This window comes from Lissotriton helveticus, chromosome 5_1, assembly GCF_964261635.1.
Source record: "Lissotriton helveticus chromosome 5_1, aLisHel1.1, whole genome shotgun sequence".
Classification (NCBI taxonomy): domain Eukaryota; kingdom Metazoa; phylum Chordata; class Amphibia; order Caudata; family Salamandridae; genus Lissotriton; species Lissotriton helveticus.
This window is the reverse complement of record NC_136065.1, coordinates 1498499189-1498515879: the sequence shown is the minus strand read 5'-3', so window position 1 is coordinate 1498515879 and position 16691 is coordinate 1498499189.

Genomic DNA, 16691 nt, shown 5'->3' with positions numbered 1-16691 from the left:
GCAGCCCAATGGGCTGTTCCGTTGGTAAGCAGAGATGACCTGCTTCTGTGCGACTGGGGAGATTTCCGTGAGGAATTCCTAAAGGTGTTTGACCGTCGAGCCGACTCTTACACCGCTGACAGGGAAATGTTGGAACTCCGTCAGGGGAATAACGACCTCTTGCAGTACTTGAACGCCTTTAGACGTCTAGTGGCGGAAACAAAGTGGCCCATCGCAAAACAAACAGCGCTCTTCCGCCAAGGACTGAGCGAAGAACTCGAAGATGTGGTAGCACAGATAGACCCCCAGCCCAAGACATGCAAGGGGCTCATCAATTTAGTTCTACGACTGGACCATCGGATGGGTGAGCGCAAAGGCGAACACAAAAGGAATGGAAAGCCACTGCCCTCCTATGTGTCGATAGGAGCACCTGAAACCAGCATGGCAGCGAAAGCAGAGCCAATGGATATTGGTGCCATCTGAGCCAGTCTGACTGTGGTATTGGGTTCAAATCAGGCCTACATACTCTGCTAAACTCTCGAACACCTTAGTATAGAAGTTGGCACGGACACTGGAAAAGGTAAAAGACAAGTTTATTAAGACCCCATGGGGTGGTGATACATTCCAACAGCACCCTTCGGTAATGTAAGAAGTAGCACACCGAACATCGGTGCGCGACCTCTTTTATATAGTTTAATAGCAATAAAAAGATAGGCGGTTACAAGTTTACACATTTTAGGTACATATAAGGTCATTTTTGGAACACAGCCAACACGTGGGAGGAGTTTCGACAGCACTGGTCAGTTAGCATGAACATTCCTGAAGAGTGACCAATTGGTGCGTAATGCGCATGTGCGCTTGACCAGTACTAAAAATAGCCTGTTGCCGAGCAGACTAGTGACCATGGGTATCGAGAAAGGACAAAAGGGCATACTGACCACGAGGCAGCGTGTTCATAGGAAACGGAAGGCAGAAGGATTCAAAATGGCCCCCGTTCGTTTTGGTCAAGTTAACAGAAAAGACCGTGTAGCTGTGCTAAACGCTAACTCAGGAGCTGCCAAAACACGACATGACCGTGGCTAAAAGGTGTCCCGCCGCAAACAAGGCCTGTGCTTGTATTGCGGTAAGAAGGGGCACTATGTGCGAGAGTGCCCGGCCAAGCCAAGAACCAGTCGCTTTCGGCCCAACAGGACTGTATCCGCTGCAGTGGAAGTGCAGGCGGAAAACTAGTGGACTCCAAGACTAACGAAGGGGCCTCTCGGAGTCGCACAAGCATCCCTTCCTTAACGCGCCTAGACAGGGTGCTGCAACAACATTTGTTCATCACGGTATATGTGGGGCCTCACGCAGTGGATTCCAGTGGTGGCCATGGTCGATTCAGGGGCCACCGGTCTCTTCATGGATCAAAACGAGGCACATAGACTGGGCGTAACCCTCATACCCAAGGAGTTCCCAGAGGATGTTTATGCAGTGGACGGGAGACGGCTTATTACAGGCCCTATAGGGCACCACACGGGAGAAGTCCCTGTGAAGTTCAGGGAACGTCACGAAGAAACAATTGACTTCAGTGTCATACGAGCACCGCAGTATGGGATCATACTAGGTCTACCATGGCTCCAAAAGCACAACCCAGTAGTCAACTGGGTGACACATGACGTACGTATGTCCTCTGCGCACTGCCTTCAGCATTGCAAGGCGAAGCAAGTTACCGACAAGCCAGACCCTGTTCACATGGTCGCCACAGCAGCTGAGAAAGCTGTTTCCCTTCCTGGAGTATACCATAAATACCAGGATGTGTTTGACGAAGTCCGTGCCGAAGCACTTCCCCCACACAGGATGTACGATTGTCATATCGATCTGGTTCCTGGTGCATGCGTACCCTGTGGGAGGCTGTACGCCCTAACCGAGCCGGAGAACCTACATTTGCGTTCCTACCTAGACAAGCTTCTAGGGCTAGGGTTCATAAGACCATCCAAGTCCCCTGCAGCATCGCCCCTCTTCTTCATCCCGAAAGCCAATGGCGAACTGAGGGCATGTGTAGACTTTAGGGCCTTGAACGCACTCACGGTCAAAAACCGATACCCCTTGCCGCTCATCAGTGTCCTACTGGAACAGGTAAAGAAAGCCTGTATTTACACCAAACTGGACTTGAAGGGGGCATACCATCTGGTCCGTATGCGGAGCGGCGACGAGTGGAAGACGTCCTTCAAGATCAGGTTCGGTCTATTCGAGTACCTCGTCATGCCGTTCGGGCTATGCAACGCCCCTGCGGCCTTCCAGTACTTCTTGAACAAGGTCTTCCGTGACATCTTGGACCTATACGTGGTAGTGTACATAGACGATATCCTCATCTACTCCAACTCTGAGGAAGAACATGTGCAACACGTATCCACAGTTCTCCAGAAGCTCCGAGAACATATGCTGTTTTGCAAGCTCAGCAAGTGCGACTTTCATGTTAATTCTGTAGAATTTCTCGGAGTGATGCTCAGCCCCGATGGTCAGGAAATGGCAGAACGCAAGGTGAGAGCGGTGGAGGAGTGGTCCACACCACAAAGCGTAAAAGGCGTGCAGTGTTTTATCGGGTTCGCTAACTTTTACGCGAAGAAATCACGAGCGGCGCGCTGGACCACATGTACTAGCATGCATAGCGCCAGGACGCTCGCCGACACGCCCATAAAGAGGATGGCCGACGGAGGAAAGGCGTCGGATATTTTGAATACACGCCGGCCGTTTAGCTCCGTGTTTCCAGGAACTCTTGTTTTGAACCTGGTAGAAGAGAAGCGGCTGCTCTCTCTACGCCGAAACCCTGCTTGACTTAGACGCTCACCAAGGAGGTGAAGGCAGCGTCTTGGTCCCGTATCGCTGAAGCTTTTCCCGCGAAGTATAGACGCTCACCAAGGAGGTGATCACCGCGTCTTGGTTTACGGGTTGACCTTACCCGCTTTGTTCAGACGCACACCGAGGAGGTGTTTCCGCGTCTGGACGGACACTTTGGGCATTTGTGATCGGAAGGTGTAGACGCACACCAAGGTGGTGCCTGCCGCATCTCCGCCCTACACGCATTGTTTATTGGGCACAAGACGAACGCAGGAGGTGCGTTGCCCTAAGGTTCCATTGTCCTGGGTAGAGCGGCTGCTCCCTAGACAGGCAGCCTTAATTACGTGCGAGAGTGCCCGGCTGGGCATTCCAGATCCCGCTTTTGTGTTGGGAGATACGCCTTATATACTACAGAGCACCATAGCGGTTACAGCATTCGAACGGCATTTTCGGCCGTTACTGAGCATGGTGCCCTCCATTGGCGAATACCGGGACCGGTATTCATGCGGAGGATGGTTGGAACGCACAAGACTTGCGTAGCTGGCTGCTTATGGGTATCGTAATAACTTCCCTTTTTGTTTGTGTTCAAGACTGAGATAATACTGCGAATTAGCGGATTACTATTGTTTTCTTTTGCATTATTATTTACGATCATCAGACATAATAAATCAGTATTCTCTGATTACCTGTGTATCTTCATATTTCGTACTATAGTAGTGTCTTTCTTCAACCCCGAGACGTTAGGAAGGTTACAACGTGACACGATAATGCTCATTCACCTTCTTAAGTCAAGATTAGTTATTGTAAGGTCCCGTAGCACCCCAATCCTTCCTACACCTATGTCTTCCACTGAACTAAGTAGAAGAAGACGTCAGCAATAATCTGTAAGGGCAATGCTTTTAATCTCAGAGTGAGTTGGTCACGCTAGTTTCAAACCTAAACCTTGCAAGAACTTAAAGCACAAAAACGCACATGCATATCGACCAGCAATGGCGAAATTAAAGTTCGACATTGCCTTCTGCGTGGGTTCTAGTCCCAGCCTCTCAAGGGAAGGCCATTGGTCGACATTAGCTTTTCAGAAGTGCAGTCACTGCTGGGGCACCCAGTGGCGGGCGGCTCGTGCGGCACTGCTGTCCTGAATGGTCATAAAGTGCTTTGTGCAATTGAAAGCAGCAACGCCTTTCCAGCTGGTGCACCCTATACACCTCTGTTCTTCCCCTTCCTCCCTCGGGTCTGAACATGACTCATTGCTCACTCGGCCAGTACTGTATGGCACTCTTCAAGAGATTGCTTTAGAGAAGATGTTAAGCGCAGAGCTTCGGGACTGTCACAGTGGAGTAGTGAGTACTGTCCTATTACTTACCGGTAATCTTCATTACTCCGGGTCCCGTAGTCCTCGACACCTTCATACTTACAAGTGGAGATGATCATCTCCTGACAGAAAAAAACAAGAGGAATGCTGGGATACTAATACTGCCCCTCCCCCGGGAGTACATAAGCAGTATGTACCCAGCAGCCCTCCTGTACTAACAAGCCCAGACAGGAAGGCCGGCCGCCCGGGAGGGAGGGAGGGGCGCATGAAGGTGTCGAGGACTACGGGACCTGGAGTAATGAAGATTACCGGTAAGTAATAGGACATTACCCCCAGGCCCCTCCGTCCTCGACACCTTCATACTTACAAGTGGAGAATACCAAAGCAGAAAACCCGGCCTTCCGCACGCACAAGCACACCCAGGAAACCACAACAAAAGCAGCCACCCAAGGGAGCACCGAGAAGGAGGAAAGGAAGACCGCAGGAAACAGCCGGCCCGCAACCCAGAACAGGACAACAGGGACAAGGACCGGAGACAAAGAGAAAAAGGCCAGGGCCCCAAAGAAAAGGAGGCCGCCAACCCGAGAAACCGGTAACCGGAACCCGGACCAGGAGCAGGACACCAAGACCAGCCAAAACAACCCACCGGAAAAGACCGCCCAGGTCAGAACCAGCAGGAAGGCACACAGGGCCAGGCAGACCCACCAGGAAGACGAGACAACCCGGAAGAAAGCCAAAGAAGAAACGGCCAACAGAGTGCAGGCACAAGCACCCAGCCCAAAAAGGAAGGAGAAGTACAGGCCAGAAACACGGCCAAACTCCCAAAAAGAAAGGACCCGAGCCCAAGAGACCTGAGGAGGAAACCCCGCCGAGGAGGCCCAGGAAGCAAAAAGCACCCAGGAGCCAAACAGGATCGATAACCCGACCTAAAAGACAGGGACGGGGAAGAACCCCAGAACCCAGTCGAAAGCCCACCAAACAAGGAGAGGCCAACAAGACCGGAAACCAGCAACAAGGAAAACTCAACCAGGTCGGGAACAGAGAAATCGACCACAAGCCCAGAAAACCCCAACCCCAAAGGGAAGGAACACAAGGCAGGAGGGGAACACAGAGCAACTGGGAAACCCCAGCAGCCGCCCAACGAGGCACAGAGGGCAGCACAAAGAAGGCGCCCAAAAGACACAGGACCGCCCAGGAACCCCACACCCAGGCCAGGCAAGCAGCAAGGGCAGGGGCAGCGGGAAAAAGAAAGCCCAGGGAGCACAGCACCCAGACCATAACCACAAGGCCCCAACCCAGTAACGCCGGAGAGGAGCCAAGCAAACCGCAAAAAAGAGGCCAACAAACCCCAACAGAACCGGGAAGCCAGGACCAGAGCCAAGCAACCCGACCACGCAGGAGGAACAGCAGGCCCAAGCAAACCCCAGAAGAAGAGCAGAGGACCAAGCAGCAGGAAACCACAGAAAACCCGCAGCCAGGAGGAAGGGACCCGCAGAGGCACGAGCACCACAGAACAGCACCCCAACTAGAGAAGGAGGGGCAACCAAACAGACACACACAGGGAACAAAGCCCGGGAGTAAGGAAGGAAGGAGCGAGCCAGGACCACAGAACCAGGAAAGAACCCGGAAGAGGCCGGCAACAAACCCCCAGAGCAGGCCTAAAAAGGGCAGCACAGCCCGAAAACCCAGGAGGCACAGCCCGAAGCCACACACAACCAGCAAGAAGCCGGCAGAACCGCAGCCACAGAACCCCACACAGGCCCACAACACCGGGAAAACAAGCCCGGGAAGAGAACCAACAGCAGGAGAAGGCCCAGAAGGAACCACCAGGAAGCGGCCCCAACGCAGAACACCCCGCCAGGACCCAAAGGGATACCAGCAAGGAAGCAGAGCCCAAAAAGGAGCACAACAAGCAGGAGCGGCACGCCCCAGCCAAAACCTCAGCCAGGCACCCACCAGGGGAACCAGACGAGACCAGAACAACCCAGGGAGCAAACACCCCCAACAGGAGATGGACCCGGAAGCCAACAGCCCCCAGCAGCCCCAGAAGGCCAGGCTGGGACCAACCCGGCCCGACCAAGCACAACACAGAGCAGAGAGCGGAGCACGGGGACAGCACACCAACCCGGAGAACAGGAGGCATGACAGGAACCGGCAGCAGCCCGGAGGCCCCAGCCAGGAACAAACCAGGCAGGCACCCCGGCAGAAACAGGAGGGGCAGACAGCCAAAGGCCAGCCCAGGGGGAGCCAGCTTAGAAGCAGCCAGGCCAAGCACACAAAAAAGCCCCGGACAACACCAGAAGCCCCAAGCGGGAGCAAGGGAAGCCCACACCAACAGGAAGACCCAGGTAGGCACCGCAAACAGGCACCAAGCAGGGAACAGACGTGAACAGGAGCAGGCAGAGCCGAAACAGAACAGCCGAACCCAAGGCAGCACAAGCCACCCCAGCGAAGGCAGAGGGGACAGACCACCCCAAACAGCCCCCGGCAAGACACAGGCAAGCACCCCTGAGCGGAACCAGGCACAGCCCAAGGGACGGGAGGAACAGGACCAGGAACCAGGAGCCCCAAAGGCGACCAACCACACAGAAGCCAGGAAGCGAAGAACCAGACACCCAAGCAGAGCAGAGGCACACAGCCAGCCCGCTTCAGAGGCAAGGCCACCGAGGGAGAACAGCATGGCAGGCCAACCTGAACCAGGGGAGCCCACAGGACCCCACCCCTGCAGCGGCCCGAGGAGCAGGAACACCGACCCACCACCAGGCGGGGCAGGCAGCCCGAAGAAGAGGGAGAACAGAACGCACCCCCCACAGGCCGCCGCCGAAGAAGAGAGTAACGCCATGCAGAAGAGAGCAAGGCGCAAGCAAGCACGCAGGAAAACCCCAACAACACAGGGAACCCCAGGAGCAAGCAAAGGCAGAGCCAGCGAAAAGGAACCAGCCACCACAGAGGCGACCGGAACCCACGCCAACCCGAGGCAAGCCACAAACAGAAAGGGCGAACGCCCACAGAGTCGCCAAGAGCACGGGCACATCCAGAAGAAGAGAACCAAAGGGAGCAGACCACCGGAACGCCCCCCAAGCAACAACAGCAAGAACCGGGGCGGGCCAGCGGCAAGGGCGCAGACCAGGAACAAGCCCCATAGGAGGCAAGCAGCGGGGACTCCAGAGACAGCAGCAGGACACCCCAAAAAGCAAAACGGGACGCAGCACAGCGCCGAACGCAAGGCCCCAACAAACCCCGGCACCCCCAGGAGGCACTGACCCAGGGACAAGACACACGCCAGAAGGCACACCGGTCATCACCCCAGGATTGGCACCAGCAGGCGAACAGAGGACCCACCAACACCGGACAGCAGGACAGCAGCGGCCGGACTCGAACCCACAGCCACGAGCGCCAGCGAAACCAGAGGCACAAGAAGGAGCACGGAGCCCAGCGCCTTGCAGCACCTAGAAGAAAAGAAAATGGGGGCGAAAACAGCCAGAGCGGGGGCCAACAACACAACAAGGTCCCCCCGCAAATGTGAGAAAAACACACACACGTGCAGCAAAGGAACAAGACACTCCAGCGCACCACGCCACAGAAGCATGCTACAAAGACAAATGGACATGCACAACCAGAAAGAAGCAAAGACACTCAAGCAAGGGCAGTCTGTACTCCAAAAACACCAGAGCGGCTGAGCGACCATAGGCACACAGAAGCACCCGTCACCTAGCCCCTACAGGAAGGAAACCCCAGTAGGCACCAGACGCAGGAACATGGCATGGAACAGAAGGACCGCCCGCCACCACAGCAGGACAGACACCAGCAGGCCAACGGGAACCCTTAGAAGAAAAAAAGGGGGAGAAAACATCCAGAGCGGGGGCCAACCAGCACAAGGCCCCCACCGCAACCAGGTGGAAAAAAAACCCAGCACAAACACCACCGGCCCCGTGCGACATTTGCAGGAAAGAAACACGGCACCCCAGCGCTACAAATACAAGCGGAAAGCGCATGGGCACTCCAACAGCGGGCCAACAGGGTGCCGACACAAATGAGGGGGGGGCTGAAGCCCCAACGGGGTATGCGCGCCCGCACAGTGCCCCATACAGAACAGGCACAAAGCAAAGCACCCAGCATAACACAAAGAAAACACAGTGCACCCCCCAGAGGGCCCCCCAAGACACAGCAACATATTTGAAAAAGGCAGTAGCACCACCACATTCCAAATACGGCAAAGTCAAAAATCACGATCAACGTGTGTGACAAACTTTCCATGAACCATCCATCCAGATGCACGTATGTGCACAAGCTGGCACACTGCAGGTCCAGAACACACAGACGCCAAGGCTGAAAGATCACGAGTGCTCCACGCCACCCAGGCACATCAGCAGCGCTCACCCATCTCCGAAGCAGGCACATGGTAGCACCGGTCGGAGCAGCAACACACCCCAGAGCCGGAACAGCTGTGGACCACACAAGGAAGGAATCCGCACGTAGGGAAAAAAACACCGCAAAGCGGGACACACCCGCAGCGGGGGCCAGGGCATCATGAACAAGGCCCCCACACAAACAGCCGGCTCCGGAATCCAAACACCCAGCGCAGCGCGTCTCCCACTCGGCCAAGCTCGGGGAGACGCGCACAGCGACCCGGAAGCAACCGGGAGGCGGCGCACCAGCCGCAAAGGGCCGGTAAGAATCCAGAAAACCGGCCAGGAAGAAGCCATGCCTCCCAGCAAGCCCGGCAGGCCGGGAGGCAGGCACATCAGGAAACATCACCACGGCCCGCGAAGCCAGGCAGCCGGGCAGAGGAAGCAGAGAAGAACCTGCACGCCACCCCAGCCCAGCAGGAGCAGGTGCAGCACCATCAACAGCATCCATCAGTCCATTCTCACGAGCAAACATCAAGCAATGAAGATGAGGGAAATATATAAATATCAGAAATGAGATCCATTTAAACAACCAGAAACCCTAAAAAGATCTTAATAAAATTTCAAAGCACCATAAATGGAAGGGCACTAACCAACATGAAACATAGAGAACTGTGGCCCCAAGCAGGCTACATAGTAGTAAGTCTCATCTTCCATGCTCACAACAATACCAGTGTGCACATTAGTGCTATTAAAAATGTTAACTAAAAGTACACAGAGAAACGTCACGAAGATCGGGGCAGCTCTGCAGCCAGCACTTGATTGTAACACTTCATAACCTTCCGAATGACGTGACATTTCAGATGTAAAACAAAATAAAAAACAGATGATGTACATTTTCTTCTGATTCTTTTATGCAGTATGGTGCCTGTGATAAAATAAAATATTCCGTGCAGGGAAAGGTAAAGGCTTTGTTATGTAAAAGGATGTATTTCATACTGAATATTTAAATTGTCTTTCATTTTAAAGTGTGTGTACCCCCGTTATGTTATATGCAGTCAAATGTACTCAGCTTGTACCTCACACCCGGACACCGCCCGTACCAGTGCCGACCAGACATGGGGGCCCATGTTTAAAGTTTAAGCAGTAATTTGTTAGATGAGATTGCCTTACACTGTTGGCCTGCTGTCTTTTAACACAGTAAACGTCATGATCTCCCCGCCTCCCGGAGCATATGGGAGCACCGCGAAGAAATCACGAGCGTCGCGCTGGACCACATGTACCAGCATGCATAGCGCCAGGACGCTCGCCGACACGCCCATGAAGAGGATGGCCGACGGAGGAAAGGTGTCGGATATTTTGAATCCACGCCAGCCGTTTAGCTCCGTGTTTCCAGTAACTCTTATTTTGAACCTGGTAGAAGAGAAGCGGCTGCTCTCTCTACGCCGAAACCCTGCTTGACTTAGACGCTCACCAAGAAGGTGAAGGCAGCGTCTTGGTCCCGTATCGCGGAAGCTTTTCCCGCGAAGTATAGACGCTCACCAAGGAGGTGATCACCGCATCTTGGTTTACGGGTTGACCTTACCCGCTTTGTTCAGACGCACACCAAGGAGGTGTTTCCACGTCTGGAAGGACACTTTGGGCATTTGTGATCGGAAGGTGTAGACGCAAACCAAGGTGGTGCCTGCCGCGTCTCCGCCCTACACACATTGTTTATTGGGCACAAGACGAACGCAGGAGGTGCGTTGCCCTAAGGTTCCATTGTCCTGGGTAGAGCAGCTGCTCCCTAGACAGGCAGCCTTAATTACGTGCGAGAGTGCCCGGCTGGGCATTCCAGATCCCGCTTTTGTGTTGGGAGATACGCCTTATATACTAAAGAGCACCATAGCGGTTACAGCATTCAAACGGCATTTTCGGCCGTTACTGAGCACGGTGCCCTCCGTTGGCGAATACCGGGACCGGTATTCATGCGGAGGACGGTTGGAACGCACAAGACTTGCGTAGCTGGCTGCTTATGGGTATCGTAATAACTTCCCTTTTTGTTTGTGTTCAAGACTGAGATACTACCTCGAATTAGCGGATTACTATTGTGTTCTTTTTGCATTATTATTCACGATCATCAGACATAATAAATCAGTATTCTCTGATTACCTGTGTATCTTCATATTTCATACTATAGTAGTGTCTTTTTTCAACCCCGAGACGTTAGGAAGGTTACACAATATCCAACCTATACTACAAACTTTCTCCTGGTTGGTAGAGGACACCATGGCTACCCTGGATGATGTCCTGGCCGCCGTAGCATTGGTACAGAACGAACTTGCGGCATCCAGACAGGAAACCTCGGACTTAAAGGCCCGGTTGGATAATATGCAAAGGCTTCCCTTTTATGCGGTACCACCGACAGGGTCTCCCTCTCCTTCGGTAACAGTGGAAATGCCTGTGGCCATCCCACTGGCCACGCCCTAAGAGATACAGCGGGGACCCCAACACTGTCCAAGTGTTCCTGACGCAGGTGGCCTTACATCTGTCCTGTAAGCCCAAGGCTTTCCACACCAGTCAGGCAAGAGTGGCCTTCCTCATCTCGTATCTGGCTGGGAACGCAGCCCAATGGGCTGTTCCGTTGGTAAGCAGAGATGACCTGCTTCTGTGCGACTGGGGAGATTTCCGTGAGGAATTCCTAAAGGTGTTTGACCGTCGAGCCGACTCTTACACCGCTGACAGGGAAATGTTGGAACTCCGTCAGGGGAATAACGACCTCTTGCAGTACTTGAACGCCTTTAGACGTCTAGTGGCGGAAACAAAGTGGCCCATCGCAAAACAAACAGCGCTCTTCCACCAAGGACTGAGCGAAGAACTCGAAGATGTGGTAGCACAGATAGACCCCCAGCCCAAGACATGCGAGGGGCTCATCAATTTAGTTCTACGACTGGACCATCGGATGGGTGAGCGCAAAGGCGAACACAAAAGGAATGGAAAGCCACTGCCCTCCTATGTGTCGATAGGAGCACCTGAAACCAGCATGGCAGCGAAAGCAGAGCCAATGGATATTGGTGCCATCTGAGCCAGTCTGACCGTGGCTGAAAAGGAGTCCCGCCGCAAACAAGGCCTGTGCTTGTATTGCGGTAAGAAGGGGCACTATGTGCGAGAGTGCCCAGCCAAGCCAAGAACCAGTCGCTTTCGGCCCAACAGGACTGTATCCGCTGCAGTGGAAGTGCAGGCGGAAAACTAGTGGACTCCAAGACTAACGAAGGGGCCTCTCGGAGTCGCACAAGCATCCCTTCCTTAACGCGCCTAGACAGGGTGCTGCAACAACATTTGTTCATCACGGTATATGTGGGGATCCTCACGCAGTGGATTCCAGTGGTGGCCATGGTCGATTCAGGGGCCACCGGTCTCTTCATGGATCAAAACGAGGCACATAGACTGGGCATAACCCTCATACCCAAGGAGTTCCCCGAGGATGTTTATGCAGTGGACGGGAGACGGCTTATTACAGGCCCTATAGGGCACCACACGGGAGAAGTCCCTGTGAAGTTCGGGGAACGTCACGAAGAAACAATTGACTTCAGTGTCATACGAGCACCGCAGTATGGGATCATACTAGGTCTACCATGGCTCCAAAAGCACAACCCAGTAGTCAACTGGGTGACACATGACGTACGTATGTCCTCTGCGCACTGCCTTCAGCATTGCAAGGCGAAGCAAGTTACCGACAAGCCAGACCCTGTTCACATGGTCGCCACAGCAGCTGAGAAAGCTGTTTCCCTTCCTGGAGTATACCATAAATACCAGGATGTGTTTGACGAAGTCCGTGCCGAAGCACTTCCCCCACACAGGATGTACGATTGTCATATCGATCTGGTTCCTGGTGCATGCATACCCTGTGGGAGGCTGTACGCCCTAACCGAGCCGGAGAACCTACATTTGCGTTCCTACCTAGACAAGCTTCTAGGGCTAGGGTTCATAAGACCATCCAAGTCCCCTGCAGCATCGCCCCTCTTCTTCATCCCGAAAGCCAATGGCGAACTGAGGTCATGTGTAGACTTTAGGGCCTTGAACGCACTCACGGTCAAAAACCGATACCCCTTGCCGCTCATCAGCGTCTTACTGGAACAGGTAAAGAAAGCCTGTATTTACACCAAACTGGACTTGAAGGGGGCATACCATCTGGTCCGTATGCGGAGCGGCGACGAGTGGAAAACATCCTTCAAGATCAGGTTCGGTCTATTCGAGTACCTCGTCATGCCGTTCGGGCTATGCAACGCCCCTGCGGCCTTCCAGTACTTCTTGAACAAGGTCTTCCGTGACATCTTGGACCTATACGTGGTAGTGTACATAGACGATATCCTCATCTACTCCAACTCTGAGGAAGAACATGTGCAACACGTATCCACAGTTCTCCAGAAGCTCCGAGAACATATGCTGTTTTGCAAGCTCAGCAAGTGCGACTTTCATGTTAATTCGGTCGAATTTCTCGGAGTGATGCTCAGCTCCGATGGTCAGGAAATGGCAGAACGCAAGGTGAGAGCGGTGGAGGAGTGGCCCACACCACAAAGCGTAAAAGGCGTGCAGTGTTTTATCGGGTTCGCTAACTTTTACGCGAAGAAATCACGAGCGGCGCGCTGGACCACATGTACTAGCATGCATAGCGCCAGGACGCTCGCCGACACGCCCATAAAGAGGATGGCCGACGGAGGAAAGGCGTCGGATATTTTGAATACACGCCGGCCGTTTAGCTCCGTGTTTCCAGGAACTCTTGTTTTGAACCTGGTAGAAGAGAAGCGGCTGCTCTCTCTACGCCGAAACCCTGCTTGACTTAGACGCTCACCAAGGAGGTGAAGGCAGCGTCTTGGTCCCGTATCGCGGAAGCTTTTCCCGCGAAGTATAGACGCTCACCAAGGAGGTGATCACCGCGTCTTGGTTTACGGGTTGACCTTACCCGCTTTGTTCAGACGCACACCAAGGAGGTGTTTCCACGTCTGGAAGGACACTTTGGGCATTTGTGATCGGAAGGTGTAGACGCAAACCAAGGTGGTGCCTGCCGCGTCTCCGCCCTACACGCATTGTTTATTGGGCACAAGACGAACGCAGGAGGTGCGTTGCCCTAAGGTTCCATTGTCCTGGGTAGAGCGGCTGCTCCCTAGACAGGCAGCCTTAATTACGTGCGAGAGTGCCCGGCTGGGCATTCCAGATCGCGCTTTTGTGTTGGGAGATACGCCTTATATACTACAGAGCACCATAGCGGTTACAGCATTCGAACGGCATTTTCGGCCGTTACTGAGCATGGTGCCCTCCATTGGCGAATACCGGGACCGGTATTCATGCGGAGGATGGTTGGAACGCACAAGACTTGCGTAGCTCGCTGCTTATGGGTATCGTAATAACTTCCCTTTTTGTTTGTGTTCAAGACTGAGATACTACTGCGAATTAGCGGATTACTATTGTTTTCTTTTGCATTATTATTTACGATCATCAGACATAATAAATCAGTATTCTATGATTACCTGTGTATCTTCATATTTCGTACTATAGTAGTGTCTTTCTTCAACCCCGAGACGTTAGGAAGGTTACAACGTGACACGATAATGCTCATTCACCTTCTTAAGTCAAGATTAGTTATTTTAAGGTCCCGTAGCACCCCAATCCTTCCTACACATATGTCTTCCACTGAACTAAGTAGAAGAAGACGTCAGCAATAATCTGTAAGGGCAATGCTTTTAATCTCAGAGTGAGGTGGTCACGCTAGTTTCAAACCTAAACCTTGCAAGAACTTAAAGCACAAAAACGCACATGCATATCGACCAGCAATGGCGAAATTAAAGTTCGACATTGCCTTCTGCGTGGGTTCTAGTCCCAGCCTCTCAAGGGAAGGCCATTGGTCAACATTAGCTTTTCAGAAGTGCAGTCACTGCTGGGGCACCCAGTGGCGGGCGGCTCGTGCGGCACTGCTGTCCTGAATGGTCATAAATTGCTTTGTGCAATTGAAAGCAGCAACGCCTTTCCAGCTGGTGCACCCTATACACCTCTGTTCTTCCCCTTCCTCCCTCGGGTCTGAACATGACTCACTGCTCACTCGGCCAGTACTGTATGGCACTCTTCAAGAGATTGCTTTAGAGAAGATGTTAAGCGCAGAGCTTCGGGACTGTCACAGTGGAGTAGTGAGTACTGTCCTATTACTTACCGGTAATCTTCATTACTCCGGGTCCCGTAGTCCTCGACACCTTCATACTTACAAGTGGAGATGATCATCTCCTGACAGAAAAAAACAAGAGGAATGCTGGGATACTAATACTGCCCCTCCCCCGGGAGTACATAAGCAGTATGTACCCAGCAGCCCTCCTGTACTAACAAGCCCAGACAGGAAGGCCGGCCGCCCGGGAGGGAGGGAGGGGCGCATGAAGGTGTCGAGGACTACGGGACCTGGAGTAATGTAGATTACCGGTAAGTAATAGGACATTACCCCCAGGCCCCTCCGTCCTCGACACCTTCATACTTACAAGTGGAGAATACCAAAGCAGAAAACCCGGCCTTCCGCACGCACAAGCACACCCAGGACACCACAACAAAAGCAGCCACCCAAGGGAGCACCGAGAAGGAGGAAAGGAAGACCGCAGGAAACAGCCGGCCCGCAACCCAGAACAGGACAACAGGGACAAGGACCGGAGACAAAGAGAAAAAGGCCAGGGCCCCAAAGAAAAGGAGGCCGCCAACCCGAGAAACCGGTAACCGGAACCCGGACCAGGAGCAGGACACCAAGACCAGCCAAAACAACCCACCGGAAAAGACCGCCCAGGTCAGAACCAGCAGGAAGGCACACAGGGCCAGGCAGACCCACCAGGAAGACGAGACAACCCGGAAGAAAGCCAAAGAAGAAACGGCCAACAGAGTGCAGGCACAAGCACCCAGCCAAAAAAGGAAGGAGAAGTACAGGCCAGAAACACGGCCAAACTCCCAAAAAGAAAGGACCCGAGCCCAAGAGACCCGAGGAGGAAACCCCGCCGAGGAGGCCCAGGAAGCAAAAAGCACCCAGGAGCCAAACAGGATCGAGAACCCGACCCAAAAGACAGGGACGGGGAAGAACCCCAGAACCCAGCCGAAAGCCCACCAAACAAGGAGAGGCCAACAAGACCGGAAACCAGCAACAAAGAAAACTCAACCAGGTCGGGAACAGAGAAATCGACCACAAGCCCAGAAAACCCCAACCCCAAAGGGAAGGAACACAAGGCAGGAGGGGAACACAGAGCAACTGGGAAACCCCAGCAGCCGCCCAACGAGGCACAGACGGCAGCACAAAGAAGGCGCCCAAAAGACACAGGACCGCCCAGGAACCCCACACGCAGGCCAGGCAAGCAGCAAGGGCAGGGGCAGCGGGAAAAAGAAAGCCCAGGGAGCACAGCACCCAGACCATAACCACAAGGCCCCAACCCAGTAACGCCGGAGAGGAGCCAAGCAAACCGCAAAAAAGAGGCCAACAAACCCCAACAGAACCGGGAAGCCAGGACCAGAGCCAAGCAACCCGACCACGCAGGAGGAACAGCAGGCCCAAGCAAACCCCAGAAGAAGAGCAGAGGACCAAGCAGCAGGAAACCACAGAAAACCCGCAGCCAGGAGGAAGGGACCTGCAGAGGCACGAGCACCACAGAACAGCACCCCAACTAAAGAAGGAGGGGCAACCAAACAGACCCACACAGGGAACAAAGCCCGGGAGTAAGGAAGGAAGGAGCGAGCCAGGACCACAGAACCAGGAAAGAACCCGGAAGAGGCCGGCAACAAACCCCCAGAGCAGGCCAAAAAAGGGCAGCACAGCCCGAAAACCCAGGAGACACAGCCAGAAGCCACACACAACCAGCAAGAAGCCGGCAGAACCGCAGCCACAGAACCCCACACAGGCCCACAACACCGGGAAAACAAGCCCGGGAAGAGAACCAACAGCAGGAGAAGGCCCAGAAGGAACCACCAGGAAGCGGCCCCAACGCAGAACACCCCACCAGGACCCAAAGGGACACCAGCAAGGAAGCAGAGCCCAAAAAGGAGCACAACAAGCAGGAGCGGCACGCCCCAGCCAAAACCTCAGCCAGGCACCCACCAGGGGAACCAGACGAGACCAGAACAACCCAGGGAGCAAACACCCCCAACAGGAGATGGACCCGGAAGCCAACAGCCCCCAGCAGCCCCAGAAGGCCAGGCAGGGACCAACCCGGCCCGACCAAGCACAACACAGAGCAGAGAGC